This window comes from Enhydra lutris, unplaced genomic scaffold (assembly GCF_002288905.1).
Source record: "Enhydra lutris kenyoni isolate GAN:26980312 unplaced genomic scaffold, ASM228890v2 scaffoldscaffold86, whole genome shotgun sequence".
Classification (NCBI taxonomy): Eukaryota; Metazoa; Chordata; class Mammalia; order Carnivora; family Mustelidae; genus Enhydra; species Enhydra lutris.
This window is the reverse complement of record NW_019154170.1, coordinates 3,099,158-3,106,186: the sequence shown is the minus strand read 5'-3', so window position 1 is coordinate 3,106,186 and position 7,029 is coordinate 3,099,158.

Below are 7,029 nucleotides of genomic sequence, written 5' to 3'. Positions count from 1 at the left end.
AACCCCAGCACGGGACCTTGCGTGGCCCGAGCCCTCACTGCCTTAGGGATCATTATAATCGTAATGATTATACGATCATTACATACAATTGTATTGATTACATGCTACAGCATTATAATTTGTAAAAGGATGCAGCGGTCCTGTTTCGTGTCCCCACCATGAAGGTGGTGAATTTTGTCCATTTTGCTCCCTGGTGGGACAAAGCGTGTGCTCAGTAAACCTGTGTAGAATGCATGAAGGCCCCCAAAGTTGCCTAGGGTGGGAGAGCCGGGAGCCCCAGCTTCTCTTTTTTTAAAGATTTTATTTATTTATTTGACAGATAGAGATCACAAGTAGGCAGAGAGGCAGGCGGAGAGAGAGAGGAAGGGAAGCAGGCTCCTTACCGAGCAGCGAGCCCGATGTGGGGCTCGATGCGGGGCCTCATCCCAGGACCCTGGGATGATGATCTGAGCCGAAAGCAGAGGCTTTAACCCACTGAGCCACCCAGGCGCCCCACCTGGTGACTTTCTATAGGGTACAGAAACAGTCCGCATGGGTGGACCCAGCCAGTCCCCTGATTCTGCACAATTCAGCGTGGAAGGGACCTCGATAGCCCCGGCTGATGGAGAGAAGGAACAGACGGACAGACAGAGTCCCTCAGCCCAAGCCTGAAATGGTGCTGGGTGTGTGTGGCTGTTGAGCGGAACCCGGTCCTTCACGGAGCCGTCTTGCCACCAAGTTGAGGAGGGCGAGGTGGGTTCTGCTGGCGGAGGACGTGGAGGAGCCGAAGGTGTGCCAGTGCCTCCTTGAGAACCTAGGAGAACACTTTGTCGGTGTGGGGGGGAGGGGATGTCAGGCGCAGGGCACCCCGCTCAGGTCTGGGGGAGCCTGTTGGAACCGCTGCAGATTTTGGAGCAGACGCTGATCTGAGCAAGGGGCTGGGACCTTGGGGGTTTCCCAGCCTCTTCCTGAGCGGGGTCAGTCTGGGCCCTGGGAGAGGGCAGCTCCTTTGGTGGGGGAGAGGGTGGTGACACAGCCCTGTAGGGAAGCAGGTGGCCTGAGGGGACCTGCCTGCAGAGACAAGGCTGTGGGTTCCCAGGGGGCCGGGTGTGAGGAGGGAGGTGGGGGAGTCACAGCCGAATCTGGCTCAACACCAGCCTTGTCCCCAACTCTGACCTTGACCCTTCTTTGCCCGTAACTTGTCCTCAACTCCAGCCATCTCCCCAGACTGCTGGCTCCCCTATCTTCCCAATGAACCCCCACGACTGTCTTCACCCCCACTACCTCTCCCAGGGAAAGGCTACTCGGCCAGGTCATCCACACCCTGGTTCTGCCTGCTGTCCACTCTTCTCAGAACGTCAACACTTCCTGCTCCATCCTATGGGGTACAGTTGGGGCAGGGCATCACAGGGTACCTCCTCTTTCCCTACAGCCCCTCCTCCCTGGCCTAGCAGCTCCAGTCTGGCCCACTGCTGTCCACTCCACGCTGGCTACTAGATGAATTTCCCAATACCCGAATCTCTCTCGGACTCTTAACACCCTCCAAGGCTCCCCACTGCCCTCAGGATGAAGTCTGGGATTTTATCCCAGACATTGATGTCCCGAGGGTCCCTGTGGTCTGATCAGGACACACATAGTTTGCCTCCAAGACTTCCCAACCCCAGTACCCTTGCTCAGGAGACTTCCCTTTCTGGAGAGCCTTCCCTCCAACAACACGTCCATCCTTTCCACAATGTCCTTATGCCTCCTCCTGGCAGCCTGACAGCTCTGGGCCAGAGCTAAACCCCTCCCCCAAATAATAATTGCTCTCCTCACTCTGGGTGCGCCCCACGGGTTAGACACTTTCCTGCAACCTCTCTGCCAACCTCTGCAACTGCTCCCAGAAGATGGATATCGTGGGTCTGACTTACAGACGAGGAAACAGAGGCTGAGAGGACCTGCGATTCGCCCGCAGTCTGCAAGCCAAGACTAAACCGGGCTCTCCTTCCCACCCCTCCCCCGGGACGAACTCCCGCTCTTCCTTAAAAGTCTCAGCCTCCCCCGATCCCCAGTGGTGTCAGGTGACCAGTATGGGCTCCCCCAGCTGCCTGTGTGCTCCCCATCACAGCCGTGTCGCTGCTGCCTGGCCTGTGGCGGAGGCGGCCGGGGTGTGCACGCGTGGTGGGGGGCTCCGCGGAGCAGCCATGCGGTGTCCCCTGAGTTTTACTAACGTCTGCGACCAATGGTGCGACTGCACCCACCTTCCAGATGAAGCCCTCGAGGTCCCGAGGGCTGAAGGTTACTCCCGCCGGGAATGACGGAGGGGCTCACGACCCGCAGAGGCAGCGGCGGCTCAGGCCGCCGGCTTCGGGACCGCACGCACCTGCCAGCACCCGCCGTTGGTCTCCGCACCCGCGCGCCTCCCACGCGCCGGCGGCTGCCACTTGCAGATCTGGCGGCCCAGGCGCTCCTCCGCTCGGCTGCTGGCGTGGGGGCGGCGCGGGCAGAGGGCTGGGATTCCTGCGGCAGCCTCCAGCGCCGCCTTCCTTCTGCCTCGGGTGAGCGGGCGCCGTGACGCCGCGCCTAGGCTGAGCCTGAGACCCGGGAGGAAGGCAGCCCCCCGCCCCCGCCGCTAAGTGCCCTCGGGAAGGGTCCCTGAGACCCCCAGGCCTGGGCCGCGGTGCGGGCACGGGCAAGGGTCGCCCCTTCCTGCCCTGCCCACTCCGTGGGAGGGGGTCTTGCCGGGCTGGGGGTACAGATGGATCGCGGCAGGTGGGGGCAGCCTGGGCTTGGGGCGTGGGGGGCGGGGCTCCTGGCCCCCGCGTCGGGTCTCCCAAGGCGCCTGGAGTCGGTGCAGAAGCCGCCAAGGGGGTGAGGAAGGCCTCCGGGAGGTTCTAGGAGCGCAGGCTCCCTCCACTCATCTCCCACGCCCCGCCACCGCGGTCCCATTGCGCAGACGCGAGACCGAGGCCCAGAGAAGCGGGTCGCTTGTTCTGGGTCACACAGCCCAGCGGGGCGTGAGGCCTGGTCTCGGGGTGCAGGTGATGCTGGCTGCGTCTAGGGAGACTTGGACCTGGGGACCCTGCCCCTGCACGCGGATGTCGCGCGCTCCGGCCACCCGTTCCGGGGAAAGGGACGGTTCGGCGGCCCGAGCTGCGCGCAGAACACGCCCCCTGGCGGCCACGGCCGGAATCTGCGCAGCCGAGACGCCGCTCCGGGACCCGCGACGAGCGCCCCATCCCCGCTGAGCCCCCACTCCCTCCCGAGCCCGCAGCTCCAGGCCGAGCTCCGACACCCGCTGAGCGCCCGCGATCCCGGCTGAGGCCCCAGCCCTGGATGTAGCCCTTGATCCCCGGCCGAGCCTCAATTCCGAGTGGAGTCCCTGACCCCAGATAGAGCTCCTGGTCTAGTCTTTACTGGCACAACCCTGGCTGGGGAGACCTCATGGCTGTTGGGGCCGCCCAGAGGAGCTGTACATATTACAGGAAGTTCAGACTGCCCCAGGTTCTGATCCCACTTCTGCCACGATCTGGGACAGGTCACTTGCTTCCTCTGAGCCTCAATTTCATCATCTGTGAAATGGGACTCTTGTATCACAGGCTGGATTTGAGGTTTTGGTGAAGTAATCTATGAAGAGTGCTCAACAGGGGCGCCTGGGTGGCTCAGTCGTTAAGCATCTGTCTTCCGCTCAGGTCATGATCCCAGGGTCCTGAGATCCAGCCCCACATAGGTCTGCTGGCTCAGCGGGAAACCCGTTTCTCCCCCTCCCACTCCCCCTGCTTGTGTTTCCTCACTTGCTGTCTCTCTCTCTCTCTGTCAAATAAATAAATAAATAAAATCTCTCTTTTTATTTTTAAGTGATCAGGGCGCCTGGGTGGCTCAGTGGGTTAAGCCTCTGCCTTCAGCTCAGGTCATGATCTCAGGGTCCTGGGATGGAGCCCTGCATCGGGCTCTCTGCTCAGCAGGGAGCCTGCTTCCCCCTCTCTCTCTGCCGGCCTCTCTGCCTTCTTGTGATCTTTCTCTTTGTCAAATAAATAAATAAATTTTTTTTTAAAAAGTGATCAATAAAACCCAGCTCTAATAATGTTATTACCAGGTGTGCTGTGAGGCACTTGGGGAAAAAAATAGCTTTAGGGGCCCCTGGCTGGCTCAGCGGGTAGAGCGTGCAACTCTTGATCTCAGGGTTGTGAGTTTGAGTCCCACTTGGGATATAGAGATTACTTAAAAATAAAATCTTTTTTTAAAATTTAAAGGGGCACATGGGTGGCTCAGTCAGTTAAGCATTGGACTCTTGGTCTCAGCTCAGGTCTTGATCTCAGGGTCCTGAGTTTGCCCACATTGGGCTCTGCACTGGGCATGGAGCCTACTTTTTAAAAAATTAAAAATAAAATAAAATAAACCCAGCTTTATGAAAAACACGTGTAATTCATATACCACACAATTCACCCATTTAAAACATACAATTCAGGGCGCCTGGGGGGCTCAGTGGGTTAAGCCTCTGCCTTCGGCACAGGTCATGATCTCAGGGTCCTGGGATTGAGCCCCGCATCGGGCTCTCTGCTGAGCAGAGATCCTGCTTCCCCCTCTCTCTCTGCCAGCCTCTCTGCCTACTTGTGATCTCTCTCTCTGTCAAATAAATAAAATCTTAAAAAAAATTAAAACATACAATTTGGCGACTTGGGTATATTACATTATTCATTTTCTCAAACTGTGATAAACATATACCATAATGTTTACCATTATAATAATTTTTTAAAAGATTTTATTTATTTATTTGAGAGAGAAAGTGAGAGAGAGCATGAGAGGGGAGAAGGTCAGAGAGAGAAGCAGACTCCCGGCGGAGCTGGAAGCCGGATGCGGGACTCCATCCTGGGACTCTGAGATCATGACCCGAGCCGAAGGCAGTGGCTTAACCAACTGAGCCACTCGGGTGTACCATTATAATCATTTTTAAGTGTACAACTCAGGGGGCATTAAGCGCACTAACATTGTTGCAAACATCCTCACCATCATCCTCAACACAACTCTGTCTGCATTAAACACTAACCATTCTCCTCTCCCCAGACCCCTGGTCACCTCTTTTCCACTTTCTGTCTCTACAGAGTCCCCTTTTCTAGGTCCCTCAAGAAAGTGGAATCAGACAATACTTGTCCTCTTATGACTGGTGACTTAAGCTCCTGTTTGCAGGGTTCATCCAGGTGGCATGAATCAGAACTTCCTTCCTTTAGCGGCTGAATTATATTGCAATGTGTGGATGGACCACGTTTTGTTCATCTGTTTCTCTGTTGATGGACATTCGCATTGCCCCCCCCCCCCCCCCCCCCCCGCTTTCGGCTGCTGTGGGTAATGCTGTTATAGACATTGTGCAAATATCCGTCCAAGTCCCTGCTTTCAACCTCTCCCGGTCGATACCTAGGAGGGGAATTGCAGGGTCACATGGTAATTTTCCTTTTGGAGAACCCACCAAACTTCTCCACAGGGGCTGCACCTTCTTACGATCCCACGGACAATGTACAACTGGTCCAATGTCTTCGCATCCCTGTGGGCACTTTTTGTCCTCTCTGCGGACCCGTAGGCCTTCCTGTTCCCATGTCAAAGATTCGGACAACTGATGCTCAGAGAGGTGAACACAGGCGGGGAGATCGGGAAAAAGCTGGTTTTGAACCCACTTGGGTCACACTCCACCCACGCCCACCCTGCACTCATGGAAACAGTTTGCTGTGGTTTGATGAGATGCTAAAAACAGTTCCCCCTGCCTCTTTGGCCTCATTAGCTACCCTGACCCAAAGAAGGGTTCCTCACAGTTTGGGGCGGAGGCATGAAGAGATGGATCTCTAACAGTGGGTCTCAAAGGGCTGATTCTGCCCCTTAGGGGACACTTGGCAATGATTAGAGACTTTTTTTTTTTTTTTTTTAGATTTTATTCATCTATCAGAGAGAGAGAGCACAGCCAGGGGGGGCAGCAGAGGGAGAGGGAGACATTGTTGGGACCAGGAGGGGGGTGGGGGGCTGCTGGCATCCAGTAGGTAGGGGGCCAGATATACTGCTCAACACCCCGCAGGGCCCAGGATGCCCCCCACAGCCAGAATGCAGGACCTGGATGGCAATCACGCCAAGGAGAGCAGCCCTGGACTAAGAAGAGGGCAGGACTTGGCTGAGGGCGAGAGGATGTGGGACCAGTACTCCTAGGTTTGAATCCTGGCCCTGCCACCCATGTTTGTATGTCCTCAGCCAAGTCACTGCCCCTCTCTGGGCCTCAAGTTTCCCTCTCCGAAATGGGATAAAGGGACATTTCATTTCTCTTTGCCTCAGGAGCAGAACCCTGTGCTGGGGCTGTGGGTGTCCCAAGTGCACACAGGAGGAATGCCACAAACACTTGTCTGGTCTGCTCTGGCCTCCCTGGGCCCCAGCTAAAACTGGGACCTAGAGCTGGGCTGCAGGGAGGAAACCGAGCAGCAGGGGAGCTGGGAGCCGCTCCTGGGCCCAGTTCCCAGGACTCACAGCTGCATCCTCCTGGGGGGCCCCAGCTGGCCCAGCCACCTCACCCGCTGGCGGCCAGGAGGCTCCTGCGTGTTCTGCCGGCTCATTCCCACGGAAATCGAGGCTGGATCTGCGCGTTCCCCGGTGGGGTGTCCAGGGTCTGTCCACCCAGCGACCGCCTCAAACCTCACCTGAGGATTTACCTCTGCTCAGGGAGATTTATCTTCAACCTGGCGTCAGCTCAGCCCATCGAGGGCAGCAGGACTCTGCATTTTTTAAGGGGCTCTCAGGTGATTCTGATATAAAGGGTTCCTAGGGGCTGTGCTTTAAGAAACGTGCTTCGGCCCCAGTTTCTAACACGCAGGTGGGTAAAGTGAGTCCCCGAGGGAGGAAGGGGCGAGTTGGTCTGTTTTCCTTTCGGGCTCTCTGTCTTTTTCCCTGCCCCCTCCCCACCGGGTCTCTCTCTGTTTTTGACTCTGGATCTCCTTCCTCCCCTTTCTCTGGCAAACCATCCCCCTCGCCCGCCCCTCAACACCGCATCCGGCCGGTTTCAGGATTCCGGAGGAATCCCCCGGAGCCGTTTGGCCCCGC